Below are 20,985 nucleotides of genomic sequence, written 5' to 3' on the forward strand. Positions count from 1 at the left end.
ACCTTTCCTCATTCCACATGCCTCACCTACAAGCGGAATCAGCTGTGTGAGGGGATAGCGTGGTCGAGACTGACTAATGTTTTTGGAGTCCCATACGCTATACTACGTAGCCTGACTTAAAACAGAGGAATGTAGCCTTGCTTTCCACAAGCTCTCATAGAGCCTGAGCTCATGGCTCTGGGGTGAAAAGCTTGTCACTCTGGACTTAGGCAGCCAGAGCTTGGCTCCTGGCTCTGCCAGCTGTAGTCTTGGGTTTAGGGAAAGTTACTTACCCTCCCTGCCTCTCATTTCCTTACCTTATTTGTAAAGGTCAGATTATAATAACCATCTTTTAAGGATGAAAATATGAAAAATGCATAAAGCCTAGTGTGAGAGCACGTACATAAGACATACTTGGGTTTTGAGTCCTGACTTTGTCATTTCTGATGGACTTAAACCTCATTGAGCCTCAGTTGCCAAATCCATGAAATGGGATTCTTGTGAGGATTACATAAGCTAATGCTCTTAGTCCTGTGACTGGCATGGAAGATGGGCAAAAATATTAATTTATTTTCTGTTGAAGAGTGAGATTGCAATTTAAACTTAATCTTGGAGTTTTGAGGAGACTGCTGGAACATTCTATTCCACAGCCAGCTTGGATCATCCAACATAGTGTAAAAGGGATCAACAATTTCTAGTTTTGAGTTTTGGTTCAACACTTTTATTCTAGGTCACATCTTCATCATCAGGAAAATGGGAATGAACCACCCCATTTTCCTAACAAACAGTGCTGCTACCAGGAAGGCCTGTGTGAGCCTCAGGGGCCACGTGAGTGCAGGGCGCTAGTGACTGTGGAGCCTGCCTGTGAGTCAGACGGGAGGAAATGCAGGCAGGGAGGTGCTGTGGTTATGAACACGGGCTCAGAGTCAGCCCAGCCGGCCTCAATTAAAATCCCATCTGACCATTGAGTAACCCTGGGGAAGTGATTTAACCTGTTAGACCTTTGTTTTCTACTTTGCAAACTGTGAAAAATATAGTACCTGTCTACAGGAGCCTGTTGAGAGAAGCAGATGAGGTGAGCTATGAACTGGACACAAGGCTACGTCTGGCACGTGGTGAGCTCTCAATTAATTTTAGTACACCATCATTACGAGTATTATTACTCATCTGAGTACCTTCTACGGGATTCCTGCTCTGGAAAGAGGTCCAGACTCCATGGAAAAGCCCTGCCCTACACCTAATCCTCTCCACACCCTATCTAACCTGAGAGCAATGCGCACCTTAGCCCCCATCCACCACGCCGACACCTCACCCCTGCAGTGTGGGCCTGCCCTTCCCCACAGGCTTGGTGTGAAAGTTAAGTGAGGTAATTTAAAGACGGCATTTTGCACACTATTAAAGACTGTGAAAAAGATGTCATCTGCACAGTAAGTATTTCTCGGCCTTGGCCGTTTCTTTTCATATCCTTCAGTGACATCCACCAAATATTTGTTTATAATTTTATATTGCTTTCTTGCTCAAAAACTTTGTGAAATCAACCAAATATGTTTATAATTGTATACTGCTTTTTTGCTCAAAAACTTTAAATGACTTGCTTTAGTCTTTATTAAGCAGTCTCAGGCTGGGCACGATGGCTCGTGCCTGTAATCCCAGCACTTTGGGAGGCTGAGGCAGGTGGATCATGAGGTCAGGAGTTCGAGACCAACCTGGCCAACATGGTGAAACCCTGTCTCTACTAAAATATAAAAATTAGCTGGGCATGGTGGCAGGCACCTGTAATCCTAGCTACTCGAGAGGCTGAGGCAGGAGAATCACTTGAACCCGGGAGGCAGAGGTTGCAGTGAGCCGAGATCACACCATTGCACTCCAGCCTGGGTTATAAACGCGAAACTAGGTCTCAAAAAAAAAAAAAAAAAAAAAAGGCAGTCTTACCAGGGTGCAAGTGTGTCCCTCCCCACCCCCAGGGACATTTAGCAATATCTGAAGACATTTGTCATGACTAGGGGAGTTCTGATGGGTGAAGGCTGGGGATGCTATTAAACATCTATAACGCACAGGACAGCCCACAGCAAAGAATTATCTGCCCCCAAATCAAAAGTGCTTAGATTGCAAAACTGCTACAAAGCATCACTAATGAAATAAAATACCAAATAGTATTTTCCATTGTTTTTTAACTTTGGCTAAAGCCCCAAGGTGAGGCCACGAGGTCCCCTCATGTTCTAAAGACTTATGAAGGTAGATGAGCTGCTTCTGTGACTTATTCCTTTTCTGGAGCCTATGTTCGTAGAAGATTGGAATTTAAGGAGAGAAGTCCTCAGAATAAGGAGTACTTGGGGAGCTGAGTTGTGGCTTTACTTACCCTATCCCGTCAGGGTATACCACGAGAGGGAGGGGTCCCCATCCCTGTGGCAAATGAAGGGAGCAGAAAAGAGCCACTCATTGAGTGGGTGTGGACACCTACATAATGGGGAGGCTCGTGCCTGGCATCCTGGCTCATGCTTGCCCAGCAGCAGAAACCCACTGCCCCACCTTGCCGCAGAGGGTGGGGAGGGAGTGCTGGGAGGGGCCTGGGCTACCGGCGGAGCAAGATGGATGTCTCTGCTTGACAGAGACCTCTGAGGACAGGGGCCCCTTGTGAAGGTATAAGTGGGGAAGGAAAGGAAGAGAACTGCGTCCCACTGCCCTCCTCCATGTACTTGGTTTGCCCAGGATGTGGCATTTTCTATGAGCCAAATGAATTCCCTGGAAAAAAAACTGTTTTTAGAATATCCTGAAGGTACCAAGCCAAGAGAGTGCCCTCTCAAGGCAAGGGGACCCCCGCAGTAAGAGGCTGTGGATTGAACTGCTATGGGCAGGAACTAGGGGTCAAGCAGAACCTTCGCTGCCCATAGCTGTTACAGTGCAGGACAGAGTTCCCCATGGGCCCTCCTGAAGGCTCCCTGTAGGCACTGAGAAGAGCCACCTGTGGGTTCTTTCCACATGGAAGGCATCAACAGCACCACGGTCTTAAGAGCACTTCTCTCTCTTCTCATCCTTCTTCCAGGGCCCAGTTCCCTGGTAGAGAGAGAGAAAGAAGACCCCAAAAAGGAAGGAGGGGGAAGAAGGTAAAGGCAGAGAGAAAGAAGTGACCAGTAAGTTTGTGTTAGTTCAGACTTTGTGACTACTGAAGTGAGATATTCTGGGCTTTGCCTGAATACTGCTGATAGGCAAGAATAGCACAGAGCTGGTTTGAAGTCTGGCTGGAAGAGAATAAAGCTTTTCTGTTTGTATTCATTGACTGTAGAGGCTTTGCAATACCAGCTGCACCAGTAAAAACCCAGGCCCCAGGCATGCACCAGCTTGACTTTGCCTTCTTTGGTTGCCAGTCTCTCAGACTTAGCAACATTGTTTTCACTTCTGCCCCTGGAATAGCCTAGATGGCCTGGCCCAGCCCATCTGCCCGAAGTATCAGCTGTTTTGATTTAGTTCCGCCTCTGACATAAGCCCCAGCTTTTTGGCAGGGCAATCAAGGCTGTCCATGGCTAGGCCCCAGAGTAAAAGTTCCCAGCTCTCTCCTTGTGTACCGTGCACATACCTTCAGCTGATTTAGCTATTTCTTAAATGACCTGCTGTCTATGTCTTTGCTCAGACATTCCTCTCTGCCTGGCATGACTCCTTCACCAGCTGTAGTTACTCAAGTCCTACTCATCCTTTTAGACCAGCTCAAGGGCCACATCTGTGTGAAGTTTTTCCTGATCTCTCCATCTTTGGAACATTATCATTATCCTGTGTCTCCAGTAGAAACTGTTCAGCACTGTGCATTGCATTATTGACTGATTGTATATACCATTGACTTGACTTGTAAACTCCGTAAGGGCAGATCATGTCTGATTCAACTGCATATTCACAACGCCTCTGAACAGAGTGTCCAGCCCAAAGTTGGCATTCAATACATGTTAGTGCAATTGGCACCTCTGGTTTCATTCCCAGTAGATGGCAGCCCATTGAAAATAGTCTGTCCCCACAGCAAGCCCCGCAGCCTACTGGAGCCCTGAGCCTGAAAACCAGTCCTGCGTAGGATGTTAAGAGGAGGTATGAGGTCTCCAATGCCTGCCAAGTTACTTTTCATGGGCACAGCAGGCAGTGGCCCAAGAACTTGAGGCATATTCTTTGCCTTCAGGGAACTTACAATGGAGAAAAGCAGAAAGCACAAGGACCACTGTATCCTAAGAAACAATGTATCTACAGCACTTTGAAGTTCACAAAACTCACATGACAGTCTGTGGTGGTAATCTGTCCTTGGAGAAGTAGGTAGAGAAGCTGCTGAGGTCACCATGTTAAAGATGAGAAACTGGGACTCTAGAGATTCAACGACTTGTCTTGGGACACACATGGTGGTCAGCATTCAGCTACTGTCACGGCAGGTGCAGAACCAGTGCCACTCAACTCCAAGACCTTAAGACCTATATCCTCAGTGAACCTTTTTTACTCGCTTTTTTTTTTTTTTTAAGATGGAGTCTCACTCTGTAGCCCAGGCTGGAGTGCAGTGGCATGATCTTGGCTCAACGCAACCTCCACCTCCTGGGTTCAAGCAATTCTCCTGCCTCAGTTTCCTGAGTAGCTGGGATTACAGGTGGACACCACCACTCATGCCCAGTATTTTCAGTAAAGGCAAGGTTTCAGCATGTTGGGCAGGCTGGTCTTAAACTCCTGTCTCGGTCTGCCAAAGTGCTAGGATCACAGGCGTGAGCCACCACACCCGGCCCTCAGGGAACTTTTTATATTCTGTGCCCATGAAATATTTGTAGGTTGAGAGATTGTTATATATGAAGAACAAACATAAAATAATAAGGGATGATGTTTTTTTACTAAATGTGGAACTTGGATAAACAAACCAACATTAAGCTAACAGCTCCTTCAGGAGTTTTACTTCAAGGATACTTTCCTTGGATAGTTCCCTTTTACGTTTGTCTTTAGAGCCGGTTTAAGGCCACCTAAGATACATGATCTCATGAGTCTATACTAAGGACTTTTAATGACTTCAACCACTCTCACCGTCCAGGTTCACGTACCATGCCCATCAATCTGGAACCCAGCATACACCAGGCCCCAGGCTGGCACGTTCGTATTTCCATCTTTATTTCCTGCATTGTTCAAGAGATTTGGAGCCGAATGGCATTTGAGTATTTCTAAAAACTAAATCTACTCTCTCTGTATGACAATTTGCCACCACTTCTGTAATTCAAAGAATCTGACTCAGGCTCTGGAAGAGCTGGGTCTTGGAGCCAAATGATCTCCAGGCTTCAGGCAATAAATCAACAATGCCTTTCCACTAGGAGAAGGCTTGGGGCGGCAGTTACAAGATTAATTAAGGCGTGACTGGGAGGGGCTAAGTGAGTAGTGAAATGGAAAGCACAAACCCCTTTTTTCCGAAGGCAGGCAGGGAAGACAGATCTGAGTAAGAGGTGTTCGTTTGTGAAGAGAACTGGAGACCCAAACTCTTTCCCAGCTGGGGAAGAGCAGAAAACTCCATGGAAATGTCTCCCGCGACAGTGGCGGCGCACACAACCATCTCTGACCACAGACCACAGAGGAACTAGCCCGGCCCAGCCTCCCCAGGCATCTCGGATTGTGCAGCTGCGAGGGATACTTGCAACCCGCCCTTCCCGGGCTGCACACTTTGTGCAGGAAGATTGTTAGGCCTGGGCGCCCTCTGCTGCCCGCTCAGGGCATCACAATTCCGAGAAAGCAGCTTCCCAGAGGCCTGAGAGGGAAGGGATTTTAAAAATTGAAAACAAAAATAATAGTTTGGGAAATGAACCTCAAATAGACTCAGAGGAAAGGGTACCCTTAGCCAGATGCTCACGCACTCAGTGGAGTGTTTTTGCATCAGACTCTGGGGAAATGGGCTCAGAGGGGAATCTCAAGGGGGAATGGTTGGAGCATCCCATAGAGAATGCCCGGAAAGGGCTCATGTTCAAGCTGGGAAGGAACAACCTCCTACTCACCTGTCAGCCACTCCACTGGCTAATGGGGACATACAAAGCCGAAGGCTAATGCCACATCAGGACTGGTTCCTCAAAGGGGGTTACCGCTCCATTCAACAATCGTGCTCCCACAGCAACATGACAGATCTCTTTCCCAGAGGTAGAATTTCGGACATTTGAGACTGGCTAAATGTGAGTTTTTAATGGGATGGTGTTTTAGGGAAATTTTCTGTTGTTCTTTTCCTGGTTGTTGTACAGAGTACAAAAGTGCCAGATCAGCCCTTCCCAAATTTGCAGAGCCAGATGTGGGCATTCACAGAAAGCTGACCTTGCTCCCCTTAGGAGGAGCAATGCTGATGGCAGATGGCCTGGTGGAAGGAGCAGGGGACAAGGAGTTAGAGGGCCTGTGGTCCTCTTCTGATTATGCAGCAGGTGACTTGTCTGACCTGGGCAGGTCCCCAAACCTCTCAGGCCTTCCGCTTTCTCTTCAGTAAAATCAAAGATTCTAACCAGATAGTCTCTCCTCTTTGAATCAGTAGTGTCTTTTAGAGATGGATTGACATTCTGCTCCACGACCTTACATGAAAGCAGGGATCACCCTGAGCTCTGGGCACTGGTTTCAGAGAGAATCTATTCCTTAGAAAGCCCAGAATCTAAAGGATAAAATGCACAGTTTAAAAAATTATCAAATTATGAATTGAGCACCTGCTATGGCTTTATTGCTCTGTTAAAGGATAGATTTATAAGCCTGGGAGAGATAGCAAAATCCCTCTTTCTACAAAAAATACAAAAATATTAGCCAGGTGTGGTGGTGTGCACCTGTATTCCCAGCTACTCAGGAGGTTGAGGTGGGAGAATCTCTTGAGCCTGGGAGGTCAAGGCTGCAGTGCACAGTGATTGCTCTACTTCACTCCAGTCTGGGTGACAGAGTGGGACCCCGTCTCAAAAGACATATATATAGACTTATAAAGATGGTTTCTAATCCCAGGTGAGCAGAATTGAGTTTATCTGTCTGAGTTTATGGTAAAACAGACCATTTAAGGTACTTCTTTTGTTTATTTTTCTCCTGTCATCTACTATCTCAGATCCAAATCTTCTCCAAAGATTCCAAGTTCTTATTTTTTTTCTAGTAGATCCTTGAAAATCCACCTTCCACAGGCTTATTTCTACACTTAACATCCACAGAAATTATATGGCATTATTTTGTATGTTTTAAAATTGTATATGAATGATTTTTTGGTATAAATTTCATTTTGATCCATCCTTCGTTTTGCTCTGTATGGCACTTTGCCATCCATCAGCGATGCTCTGTGTAACTCTGGCCAGTTCCTTTTAATTGCGGCACAGTGTTTCAGTAAACACGTAGATGGCCGTCGGCTCTTCACCGTGACAGGCATTCTTGCACGAGTCTCCTTGCTTACCTGTAGGCAAGTCCTACTCCTGGGTACATGCCCCAGAGAGTACAGTATTCGCATACGCAGTTTCACTATACTTTCCTACTTTTTCCAAACGTTTGTACCAATGTATATACATTATATACTCCCACCAGTGACAAGGGTCTCATTTCCACACATCCTTCTTAGCATTTGGTATAGTTCAGATTTCTAATTTTGTCAGGGTGCTTCATACAAAGCCTTCCTCTGATTTATCTTTCTCTTATTACTAGAAAGGTCTAGCTCCTGTTTCCTTATTCAGCATTCAGATTTCTTATGGGTATTCTGTTGCTTATCTTAAAGGAATTACAATTTAGGCCTGGCTCAGAAGGGGTAAGTGCTTACTATATATCTCAATGGACTGAATGTTTATGTCCCTTTCCCCTCAATTCAAATGTTGAAATCTTAACCCCCGAGGTAATGGGGGAGGTGGGGCTTTTGGTAAGTGATCATGAGGGCAGAGAATGCGATTAGTGCCCTTATAAAAGAGACTCGAGAGAGATATGTTGGTCCTTTCACCACGTGAGGACACAGTCAGAAGTTGGCCATCTATGAGCTGGGAAGTGAGTCCTTATCAGAAACCAGACTGGTTCGCTTGATCTTGGACTTCCCAGTCTCCAGAACTATGAGAAATTCCTGCCGTTTTATAACAGAATGTTACATTGGGAGTAGTTTCTCCCAATCTAATACCATCTGTTCACTTGAGCAGAATCTTTAATTTTGATGTGGTCAAATCCACCCTCTTCTCACCTTATGGTTTGCAATTCTAGAGTCTTGTTGGAGGGACCTCCTTCACCGAAGGTTCCAGAATCATTTTCTCATTAACCTAACAAGAGACTCAAGGAGCCATGTGGGGATCACAGTAACTGCCTTTTAAGAGACAGATCCGGAATGGAGAACATGACAGGCCTTTCTACCCTCTTCCCTTCCTGAACTACAGATGTCCAAGTCTACAGAGCAGGGCTGACCTGATTTAGCCACACTTTCCATGGTGGAGAAGCTGAAGAATGGGGACCTCCTGCGGTGAGAGTGCCTCTGTTAAGGGGTTCATCCCATGGGTCCTGGAAGCACATGGCTCACTGAACTTCAACATACACAGCAGGTCAGGCTTTTACCCCTCCACCTTGTCCCATCCACCTTGTCCGGGGCAGAAACGTATCTGAACAAATGGAGAGGCACATGACATTCCCTCTATGGCCATCTACGTGTTTACTGAAACACTGTGCGGCAATTGAAAGGAACTGACCAGAGTTACACAGAGCATCACTGATGGAGGACAAAGTGCAGTACTGAGCAAAACAAAGAATGGATCAAAATGTAACTGATATAAAAAAATCATCCATGTCCAGTTTTACAGCTCTCCTTCATCTAGCCAATCAGACTAGTCACCTCTCTCCTATGAGGACGAGCAAGTGACAGGTTGGACAGGGAAGCCAAAGGATTTCTTCAAGGACTTTTATGTCCAGTAGACAAGCAGGAACCCTTCATCTTTGGGCTAAAATGAGCATGTGAGATTAGGAAGAGTAGAAAGTTCCTTTCTCTAGCTAATCTTAATATCTTTATATTACAATTGAAGAGGAGTCTCAGAGAGGCTGAGTCACTTGTCCATGGCCATACAGGAAGTAGGAGAGCTGAAAGTCAAAACCAGTCTCTAAAGTGAGACAGACTCTAACCCTTAACCACAAACGCATAATTTCTCCTCTGTCACCAAAAACCTACGTCTAGGCTGTGATTCTCCAATACTCTATTTCCTCCAAATCATAGATGCTCAGGATGTTGCAACTTCAGCAGCCACTGCTTCCTTCTGCCTGATATATCTATGGAGGTCCTAGAGACCCAGAGGGCAAAGGGACTTGTCCAAAGCTGCCAGCAAAGCAGAGGCAGAAAAATTACGTGTTTTATAAACACATCATGAAGAGTTCTGCCTCACTGCTGGATGCTTGCAGCCTTGAGCTTCTGTTCTGAAGGGGACTAACAGAAATAATACAGATTCAACTCAATCTGATTTAGGTTAAAAAGTCTCACAAAATTGAAAGTCTTAAGACAGGACCAGCTCCAGGTATGGAGGGCCCAGGCCTTCGGTTGATACCTTCAGGACTCTTGCTATCCCTGGGGTCTGCGTTTCTCTGTTCAAGTCATTCTTGGTAATCTTGACCAAAAATGACTTCCAGGAACTCTAAGTTGGCATCCTTGTGGGCCAGTGACCCCAGCCAAAGGAGGAGAGACCTTTTCCAGCAGAAATCTTGGAGCAGATATTCACAAGCTCTACTTGATTGGAATTAGGTCCCAGATACACCCACGGGAATGGTGGGAGACATAGCAAGGGATGAATCACATGGGCTGAACCTGGGAAGGAATGGTTTCCTAAAATGAAAACTGATATGTGCTCACTGGAATTGGGAATGGATCCTGAAAGGCAAAAACCTAGATGTCAACACAACTGACAGATTCAACACGCGGCCACGTCTGTGTATTTCTCTATTACTACCATTGCTCTGCTACCAGGCAACCTGCATTGCACACACACGGTACTCCAGACACTGGGCCAAGCATTTCTTATGCAGTACCTTATTTTATCCTCAGTGTACTTCTATGAAGTGGCTACTATCATGATCCCCATTTTAATGGAGAGGATATCAAAGCTAAGGGAGGTTTCATTACTAATTCAGTGTCGCACAGCTAGTCATGGGCAGAATCCAAAGTCGAACTCAGGAATGCCTTAACTTAAATCCCATACTTTCAACCACTGCACTCGATTGCAAACAAAACAGTTAATCCCAGGAAAAGAGGACAGTCTTTATTCTGCAGATAATGTAATGTAAATCTGTCTCCTCCTGCCCCACTCCCCCGTTGGCCATCAAATCATAGAGCAGAAAGCACAAATCCATATCATCATTGCTTCTGATTTCTTCTTTGAGATTCTGGATTTCCACTGCATTCACAGACACTTCCTTTCTTGGATAAAGCTAACCACCCACACAAGAGAACTGATGTTATAATGTGACAGCTGCTTTGGGGTTGTCCATAGCCAGAGATACACATTGTTTGTTTTTCAGTTGTAAAAGGATATTCTCCCCTAAGTTGCCTGAATCCAAACTGGCTAAACCACTTTTGTTCAAACTTTCCAAGCAATTTCATCCCTGGGGTGGAAACAGAGCATGAAATGATTTGGAGGAAGAGGACAATTTTTGGGTAATTATAAATGAGCGAAAACAGGAGGTTATAATGGAAGTTGTCTTTCAACCCTTAACTCCAGCATTTTGTAACCAAGAATTCTGTCTCTCAGATTTTGCTGGTGGAAATGTAATGCTGAGCAGTTGTCTGGAGCTGCTTCTAGATATTCAATAATTAGAAACAGCAACACTGACTCAGAAGCCTATCAGCTGGCTTGCAGAGTGCCACTTCACAAAAGAAAAAAGGAAAAAAAGTTGCAAACTTATAAAAGTAACAATTGAACACAAATCAATAGATACGGCATATACATTTTAACAGTGACTTGTACTTCTTTAAAAATTACCTTGTCAAATGTCTAATATAAAAAAGTCCTATATGAGGAATAAATTGGAAGAAAAGTTGAAAATTTTTCAGTGATGACGAGAAGGCAAAATCTCTTATTTGGGGCCGTGTGGTCAATGGAAGGAGACAGTGTGGTTTAGTAGTAATTCAGGTGACACATCTAGGAAGCTAATTTGTCTGCAAAAATGGCTTTTAGAATTTGGTCCAAGATGGGTTCAGTCATGTTCCAATTTCCTAGAAGAGATTTAAAAGCTGGAAAACACCCAGCTATTGTCCATGAGTTAGACACAGGCTTCCTGGAGACAGAGAAACACTTTTTGGAGTGTCCCTTTCTACTCAAATGATTTCTCAGGGCCTTCGTCTTTCCATCTTACAATGGGTGTGATAACACAGAACATATGGAGAGCGCACACACACACACACACACACACACACACACACAGAGAGAGAGAGAGAGAGAGAGAGAGAGAGAGAGAGAGAGAGAGAGAAACTGTAATCTTCCTAACACTGCTATGGCATATGGTAGGAGAGAGAACAAAAAGCACAGGTGGAAACAGAAAATTTTCCTACAGCCTGGAACAGGGCTGGACTTAAGGGCAGAAAAGTTTCCCACTCACCTATGAGTGCATCCGTCACAGCAGCTCAGACATCATAGCCACTGTTTTCTTTCCTGGGTGTGTTCAAGGCAGGTGAAGTCAGGAGGCCAGTGGGATGTGGACTCCTGTACCTGTATGTGCTGCCCCGCTCCATTCCTGGGGTTATTCTGGGCGTGGTCATGGCCAGGTCCTGGCACCCTGTCTGATACTTAAGTCTATCTGAAAATGTCTGTTGAAGGAATGAAAGATATCTCTTAGACCAGGGTTAGGGATCTGGCCTGGGGCTGTCCCAAATCTTCAATACAGACTCTGAACGCAAAGAGGCCCTTCTCCACCTCCAAAAAGAACAAAATGTTGTAACACTGGGGCTAGAAACAGAAAGACCGTCTACAGATATACTGGATTCTGGTGCTCTGGGGAGGTGCCACCTCCACCTCCTCCACATGGCTGGCAAAGAGTGCTTTGTTCACACCTCTTCTCTGCACCCAAGGAGCTCACCTAGGCACACACCCATTAACAGAAGAAGCCGAGAACCAGCTGCTGACCTTGGACCTGGCCCTGATGCTCAGCATTAGGTGGGTAGGCCTTTCGAGAAGTTTAAGAAACTCAGTACTCATCAACCTATACAGAACAAACCTTTACTCTACATGTAATTCTATGCTAAGATGCAGGGCGACACGTAAAGTATGGTCCTGTTTATTCAAAAAATACCCATAGAGGTGATTTGTAAGGTTGATATAACTGCACAGAAAGAAGATGGGAAGGATACACACTGCTAACAGTGGTTACTTCTGGAGGCGTGTGGGATTAGAGGCAGTGCTGAAGAGCACTTTCACTTTTTACCACATCTTTTCTATTTCTTTTTTATAATGAGCATGTATTTATATATTGCTTCTAAAATTCTTCATAGCAGCGATCATTCCTTGTCATGAAATACATACAAATGTATGTAGATGTGTTTATTTTTTTGTCTCCTTCCTGAGGACAAGGACTATTTGAGGAGTGCCAAGGATGAGGGGATGTTTATTTTGTTGACCATTGTATTCCTGGAGCCCAAAACAGTGTCTGGCACAGAGTAACTGTTTAACAAATACTTGTTGATCAAATGAATTACGAACTTAAAAACTGAAAAAATGCATGTGTTTCACACTGAGGGCTTGGTCTCTGGAACACAGTCCGGCTCGTGCTAAATACTTAACATGTGAATTTAAATGAAATACTGTGGCACATAAGGCTTCATTCCTGCTTAAAGATTTCACAACCCAGGCATGTCCGGGGAGGATCTGTTCCGTGTCCCTTTCACCTCCTGGTGGCGGCCAGCAATCCTTGGTGTTTGTTAGCTTGGGGCCGCGTCATTCCAATCTCTCTCCGCCCTTACGATGCCTTCTCCTCTGTGCGTGTCTGCCTGTTCTCCCTTGTCCCCTCTTACAATGATACATGTGAAGGCACTCAGGACCCACTAGATAATCCAGGATAATTCCCTCTCAGGATGCTTGCCTCAACCACAACTTTCGTCATGTAAGGTAATATTCAAAGGTCCGGGCATTAGGAAATGAATGTATCTTTGGTGGGGAGCACTTTTTTTCTGCCTAGCACAGATGGAGGCAATTTGAGATGTGGAAGAGAAGAAAGGGGTTCCAGGTGGAAGGGTCAGAATACACCGGTCTCTGGAGGCAGAGAATTGTGAGTCATGGTCCAGGGCTGGTGAATGGTTTGCTCAACAGAAACCTAGGTGTTTGCAAGAGAGGAGGCAATAATTCAACTTCTTGGTGTATATCCTGAAGAACTGAAAGAAGAAACTCAGATATTTTGAATGTTAATGTTTATTGCACCATTATTGACTACAATACAAAGGTGAAAACAGCCCACCTGTCCATTAACAAATAAATGGATAAACAAAACAGGTTTTATCCGTACAATGGAATATTGTTCAGCTATAAAAAGGAATGAAGTTCTGATACATGCTACAACATGGGTGAACCTTGAAAATGTTATACTGAGTGAAAGAAGCCAGTCGCAAAGGGGCAAATGTTGTGTGATCCCACACATATGAAGTATCTAGACTAGAAAAATTCATAGAGACAGAAAGTACCTCAGAGGTAACCAGGGCCGGTGGAAGTGGGGAACGGGAGTTACTGCTTAGTGATTAAAGAGTTTCTCTTTGGGGCGATGAAAAGGTTTTGGAAATGGATGGTGATGACAGGTGCACAATACCGTAAATTAATGCCATAGAACTATCCATGTAAAAATGGTTATGATGGCAAACTTATATATATTTGTCCTATCACAAAAAAGAAAGACAAAAGAGAAAAAAAGGGAGGGGTGGGTTTTATAGCAGAATGGGAGGTGGGCCTGAGTGCCAAGCTGAGGAAATAGAAGTGGATAATGGGGTCCCCTTCTTAGAGCCCTGCTCAGGGTCCACAGAGTCATGTTCTGGATGCTGGTAGCATCACCTGCTGATGTCTCTGAGCTGTGTTCCTCACTGAGCATTGCCTTTGGCTGTAGGGAGCCGTCTTGCCTGAGAATATGCCCCTTTGTGGGGTGGGGTAGACTGTAACCAATGACTGGTTGATGTTGGAAACTTGCTTCAATTTGGGACTACTCTGCAGGGCCGTCCCAGGTCCAGAACTCCCCATAGAACCAGCAGAGGCCTTGGGTACCACCACCTGTGGGCCAGCTTCTTCCTGGGGCCCGTCTGTCTCCCAAGAGGATTCCTCAGGAAACTTTCTGCATGCGATTCTCCTGCTCAAACTCTATTTCCAGAAAACCTGACCTATGATGGGGACAACTGGGACTTTTTTTTGTTTGTTTTTAATTTAGGAGTGGCAGAATGAGAGCTGTGACTTAGGGAGATCATCTTGGCAGAACTGCATATCCTAAGTTGGAGGATGACAGCACAGAGGTGGGAAGATTATTTGGGATGCCATCACATTAGAGCCAAGGAGGAGGAAGAAACGACCTGAAGCAGGATCATGGCAGGAAAATGAGGAGGAGGAGAATGGACAAAAAAATTAGAGCTAGAATTGGCAGAAGAGGGCAGCGAGCTGAATAGAGGCTGTGAGGTAGCTAATTTGCAGCACGATTCCATGAGATTCTGGAATTGGAATGTGCTTGCCAACCAAGGCAGCCACACACCTTGCCCTCTGCTGTGGGGCCTGGCACTAGGTCCAGGCAAGTACTCAGCAGCCTGGCTGCAGCACATCAGCTGAGAGGCCACCCTGAGTTCTGCCAAGAGGCTGTGGGGAAGCTAGAGGTCTTTCTGCTGATTCCCTGGCGTCGCTACAGTTTCTTCTTCAACCAAGCCCACAGCTAATGCTGCCAGTGTCAGGATGACAGCTCTAAAGGGCAGAGAAGACCTGGGGCAGGGGTCTATTGAGAGGAAAATCTGAAGAAGCTTTGCATTAGGCTGGCTAGTTCTGTGTAGGCCAGGAAAGCATTGCCTGGTGGATGGGATTTGAGAGGGAGCATCGTTCAAGGACCTGCTTTGTGATGAAACTGCTCTGGTCTAGCAGGGCCGTCTTCTGTGAAAGTTTAGGTGCTGTCTCAGGGAAAGCTTTTGCTTACTAACCTTCCCAGCTCCTCGACTCTTTGTCTCACTTTCTTCACAATGGCATAGCTTGGGAAGTGGATTTGAAGCCCTGTGGAATCCCACGGTCCCTCTGGAGTCTCTGACTTTGAGTGGCTACTGGAGTTCTGGCACAGGCCTTAGATACATTTCCCCAGAGGTCTGGGGTGGACTCCAGGGACAGCTAAAACACCTTTGGCCAAAACAGACGCATAGTGAGGGCGCATCCCAGGCACTGAACCAACAGAAAGGCGGCCCTAGAATGGTCTAGCGCAGTGATGCCCAAAGCTGCCTGTGCATCAGTGTCCTTTTAAAATCATTTAGAACTAGAGGCCTGTGCGCTGCCCCTATCCACTGAATCGGAATCTCTGAGGCTGAGTGGAGATTTGTCTTTTTAAAGCTCCCCAGGTGGTGCTAATGTGCAGGCAGGGTTGGAATCCAAAATGCTTATTCCACAGCTGGGAGGTGGGCCCAGAAAGGTGAGTCACCAAGGCAGGCCGAGCCAGGCCTGGAACCCAAGGCTTCCGGGACCCAGTCCAACCTGACATTCCCCCTGCTGACTGTCAGGCTTCCCTGGACATGGACTGCACTGCTCAGCCCCAGGCTCCCTCATGCCCTCCTGACCTCACATGGATGCGCATGCTCTGCTCCTCCACGTGTTCATGGTGTGCCTGCTCTCGAACACGCTTTGTAGGGCGAAATAAGTGTTTGCTTCTTTCTCCGATTCCCTTGTCGAATCATGAGGCCAGTGAGGCTGTAGGCCACAACAAATCAAACTCGAACAGGCCCTAGCTGCTGAACAAGGGCTGCAGGTCCCACAGGATCCAGAGAAACATGCAAGTTGAATCTTCTTCAGAGTAGAAGGTAACATAGTATAGTGGGAAGAGAGTCGATTTTGGAATCTGTTAAATCAGCTTTGGAATCAGTTTTTGAGTCTGAGCTTCAGTGCCCTCATCTGTACAATGAGACTCACAGAGTTGCAGTGCTCCTCATGTGCGTTAATGTATGGGAAAGAACCTGATTTATTACAGGGGTGCTACAGTCAGGATAGGCTGGGCTTCTGCTGTAACAAACAACCCAAATCCCAGTGCCTAAAACGAGGCCCACTTCAGGTTGAAGAGAGTTCGAAGGGAGGACTCTGTTGGCAGTAGACACTTTGAGTCCCAAACTGCAGAATTTCCACTGTCACCTCAATATCGGGCTTCGGGTTCACAGTGACAGGAAAAGAGAACATGGAGACTCGTGCTGGCTCTAAATTATTCTCCCCCAGAATTGACAAACATCATTCCATTCACATTTCATTGGCCAAAGCAAGTCACAAGGATACATATAACTTTGAGGGATATGTGCTCAGAAGGAGAAGAGAATCAGAAATCTTGATGAGCACTCGCCATGCCCACATTGTGTCTGTCCTGGTGGCAGACCACTAGGTCGTCATCTTTCACAGCACATGGCTACGAACGGACAGTGAGCTGTTATGTGAACTCTTCTCCCTTCTGAGTCATTTGCCTTTCTTACAGTCAAATGCTGAAAAGAAACATTTTAGCATACATAAATGAGCAAAGAGAATGAAATTCCATGGTCAAGCCTTCCAGTTCCTTTCTTTCAGGGCTCGTAGCTCCCGTCATATTTCTAAATGGCTTATGCTTGTCAGCAATAGCACTTCCTCTGTAAACAATGGAATTTGAGGTATGACTTATAAAAGATATATCACTCTTCTATACATGCTTTTGACTTGGGTAGGGGGTTGTAAGTGTACATCCTGGGTCCCTGAGCAGTCATTTGCAAAGAGCTCCTCTCTCAGATGACTTCCTCTGGAAACACCTCCATCATTCTTACTGGAGGAGCCCTGGCTTTTGGGGGTGTCCCAGCCCTGTAGAAACCACTCAGGCATCAAGTCCACTGAAACTCTGGCACATTAAAACAAAATCAAAGCAGTCAGTGGGAAGAGGGGAGACAGATCCAGCTATTAAACCTCTCCCAGTTTACATAAAATTCTTCCTTATGAGTCAAAAGCACACCTGGAAGTTCTTTTTGTGACTGATTATAAATGCATATTCTATTCAGTGCCTACTGTAAATCAGGTTTTGTTCTAGGCTTTGGGATTCATCAACGAGTAAACTAATTTTCTGCTCTCATAGAGTTTAGAACCCGGAGAAAGAATAGAAAAGCAAACAAACCCATAAGTAAATAGTTCTACTTTAGGCAGAGTACATGATAAAGAAAATGATTCAAGGTAAGGAGAGAGAAGAGGCTGCAGGCAGGGGGAGGGAGAGTGCTATTTTAGAGAGTAGCCAGGAAAGGCTTTTCTGAGGAGGAGTCAGCTAATCAAGAGATGTGAATGAAGAGAAGAGGCTAGTAAGGCTGAGATGTAGCAGATCCACTCAGAGATGTGAGGGGTGTGTGTGTGTGTGTGTGTGTGTGTGTGTGTGTGTGTGTAGTAATGCCCGCAGGCAGGACAGGTAATACCAGTAATAAGTCCATCATATGTTTTGCAGGTTGATTGGTACATACTTGTGGTGCTAAGTACAGCACGCCATATAGACAGGGGTAACAGCAAGTGTAAATGCCCTGTGGCAGAAAGCAGCTTGTAAAGCAGGAAGTGTCCGTGACCCCTGCCTGCTGCAAGAGGAAGAGAGGGAGGGGAGGAAGGGCCGCATTAAGACTGGCCTTCTTGGCCATGGTAAGGGTCAAATTCTGATGCACCACCAAATAGCCCTCTCCAAAGCCCGCATTGATCTTCATCCCCCACAGCACCAGCCTGCTGTACAAAAGGGCCCAGTTGTGATAATCACTACAACTGGGGAGACGTTGGTCGTCATAGGCTCTGGGTGTCTGGGCAGGATAGAACTGAGCTCCCTGTGGCATTCACTAGCTCCCTAAGGCAATTTAGCATCACTCTGTGGCTGGCCTAGGAAGAAGGCAGATCCTCCTTTGTATTCTCCTCACTTCTCACTTGACACCACTACCCATCCTTACAATTTTAAGTGTTTTTGAATCCACTTTACTTCTGGGAAACTTCAGGGGCTCTTATGGAGCCCTGCTAAGAGCCGGAGGGAACTGAGAGAAAGGAGGCTCTCCCTTTTAGGAATGGATTGTGGGTTGCTGAGGTTCGGTAAGTGGGGAGCTCTGGACAGCCTCCAGCAAAAGACCTGCTCGTCAACCCTGAGGTGGAACGAGTTCAGAAAACAAACCATTTTTACCCCATTCATTCATGTCCACCGGCCGCTCCCTGAGCTCCATTGCCCTGGTAATTGTTTTTCTTGGCATTCCAGGGTAGTAGGTCACGTTAGATTCTTTTCTTTCAAATATTCTCCTGACATCAAAGTGGAAGGGATGTAAGGTAAAAAGAAATAAATCTGGGAGGATTTCGCATGTTTCACAACTGCTTTCATGTTCAGGATGTGCAGGAATGCCGGGGTGGGCACAGATTCTGTTATCTCCCCCAGTTCAAGGAAGGGTGGTTGGTGGGAGTGTGACGTCCAAATGCAGAAATGATCTGGATGATAGTAGGGCAGTAGGCTGCACGAAAGCAAGAGTCAAGGGCAAGGTTTTTCAAATTGAGATAGTGTACCGGATAACACACGGCTTAGATTGAGCAATAAAACATGAGAACTGCTGGGAGGCAGCTGGAGATGATAGCAAGAAGGTGGAGAGACAGGAATGAGGCGCCATTGCTTGATGTGTGCTCTTGGGAAGGGCATGTTCCCCTCCCAGAATCCACATTTTCTCACCTTTATAGTAGATTCTGTATGTAGTAGATACTTTCCAGGTCTTAGATCTTCCTGAATACTTGGGATCTGGGGACATTCATTCTACCCAAGCAGCACTTGGTTAGTCAAAGAATCAAAAGCAATTTCATTTTTATAACGTAGCTTGGTCCTTGGACTTCAGGAGTTTGCAGTCTGATGGAGGAGTTGGCATGAACATGTTATAGAGACTGCAGAAGTCTCAACCAGTGCAAAGTGAAGACGCACCTGAAGTCTTCAGTAGAGAAGGGTCTTAAAGAGGGCTTCCCTGGGGTAAGCTCTAGAGAATCTGGGAAGACTCAACTGACTAAGACTTTTAAAAGCAGGAGTCACTAATGCTGGTGGAGAGAAGGCTGGTGAACAGCCAGGCTCTAGCAATTGGAGATTAGAGACTGTATTGCTTCACATCTGTTTTACTGAATGACCCCATTATTACACTGGGTACACAAGGCCCAAAACAAGTTTAATTTTTTAAAATACTGCTTCCTGACTCCTTCCTTTCAGTGAAATTTGTATACTCCTTTTTATTATAGTGCAGTATACCTCAGGAAATTTCAAAATGGTTAAACACTTTCACTCAAAAGTTCTACTTTTAGAATGCATTCTAAGAAAATAATCAGGGCTATCAATTGCTATTCATTGAGCTCTATGTCTGGGCATGACCGAAACAATTTATCAATATAATTTTGCTCTCACAATAACTCCATAAGGAAGATTTATTATCACTTTATCTATGTGGGAGAAAAATGAGATCTAGAAAAATTTAGCAAATGTGCTTCAAATTATATCCAGCAAGTGGTATAGACAGGATTTGAATCCAGGTCTGAATGAGTCAAAAGCCTATTTTCAGTCTCCAGAATTTTCTTTCACTTTAGGGAGAGGCACAATGATGTACGTACAAGAATTAATTAAACCAATTATAGTTTATTCATGTTGGATATTGTGAAGACATGAAAAATGATGCCGTAGAACACTTCATCGCCGTGGAAAATTATTTATCATGTGTTAAGTAGAAATGTTATGATGTATTGTGTATAACAGGAGCCCAATTTTATAAAAAGGCATGCTAATGCTTAGGTACTAATCAAATAAAATGTTGATATTTTATGCACTATATTGAGATTGGGAAGGTTTTTATTTTCTTGTTAATGTATTTTGTAGTTTCAAAATTTTCTTTAAAAAAGACATTGCTTTTTTAATGAGAAAAAAATAAGAAAAGACACAAATAGTTTGCTTTTAATCATAAAAATTAATGCCTGGTCAAAATTTTAGAAACTACCTAATAGAAAAAGTAAGGAAGCAGGCCGGGCATGGTGGCTCATGCCTGTCATCCCAGCGCTTTGGGAGGCTGAGGCTGGCAGGTCACCTGAGGTCAGGAGTTCAAGACCAGCCTGGCCAACATAGTGAAATCCCATCTCTACTAAAATACAAAAATACAAAAATACTAAAAATACAAAAATTAACTGGGCATAATGGTGCACTCCTGTGATACCAGCTCCTCGGGAGGCTGAGGCAGGAGAATCACTTGAACCTGGGAGGTGGAGGTTGCAGTGAGCCGAGATTGTGCCACTGCACTCCAGCCTGTGAGATGGAGCCAGACTCCGTCTCAAAAAAAAAAAAAAAAAAAAAAAAGTAAGGAAACAGTTATCCTAATTCCTCTATGCAGCTGCCCAGGGATAGCTGGATAGCTATGTTGGCATATTTCATTTCAGTCTTTCATCTGCGCACGATCTGTTTATTGGTTTTTTTACATAGCTGTACTTAGATTGAGATGTGAACTTTGTTGTTTTAGTGACAAACTGGAGCCAGGAAATTTCCTTGTTTCTGCTTTCCTTACTTGACAGTACAGTCTTTAAAGGCAGGATGATTTTTTTTTTGTTCGTTTTTATTTGCAGCCCATAGTTCAGTGCCTGGAACCTTGTAGATGCTCAATAAATACTTGTGGAATGACGGCATGGTGGGGTAGGGGAGGGAGAGGCTATAAAGTTCTGCATAATCTGACCAGAAGTTTTGCACCGGAAGATTTTGGAGAGCAGGCCGGTGAGACAGGGCAGGCAAGATGGGGGGGCCATCGGGGAGGACCGTAATGCTCATGGTTAGAAACTGAGAGCTGACATATGAGGCCGCTGGGACTCACTCTGGTCTTCCAAGCGGGGATGTTACATGATCAAAACCGTGGAA

General features: G+C 45.2%; 1 long non-coding RNA gene across 2 annotated transcripts; it reads left to right on the forward strand.

Annotated features, from left to right (window-relative positions):
* LOC116560234 lies at window positions 1–19,921 on the forward strand. Of its 2 annotated transcripts, XR_004272866.1 has the most exons (5): window positions 1–1,094; window positions 3,023–3,110; window positions 6,204–6,377; window positions 18,931–19,077; window positions 19,680–19,921. It is a non-coding gene; the product is annotated as an uncharacterized LOC116560234 (long non-coding RNA). The 2 variants fall into 2 exon arrangements; XR_004272865.1 differs by lacking the exon at window positions 1–1,094 and having other exon boundaries at window positions 1,896–3,110.
* Window positions 19,922–20,985: the final 1,064 nt, after the last annotated feature.

Source organism: Sapajus apella, unplaced genomic scaffold, assembly GCF_009761245.1.
Source record: "Sapajus apella isolate SASKATOON/1434 unplaced genomic scaffold, GSC_monkey_1.0 scaffold25, whole genome shotgun sequence".
Lineage (NCBI taxonomy): Eukaryota > Metazoa > Chordata > Mammalia > Primates > Cebidae > Sapajus > Sapajus apella.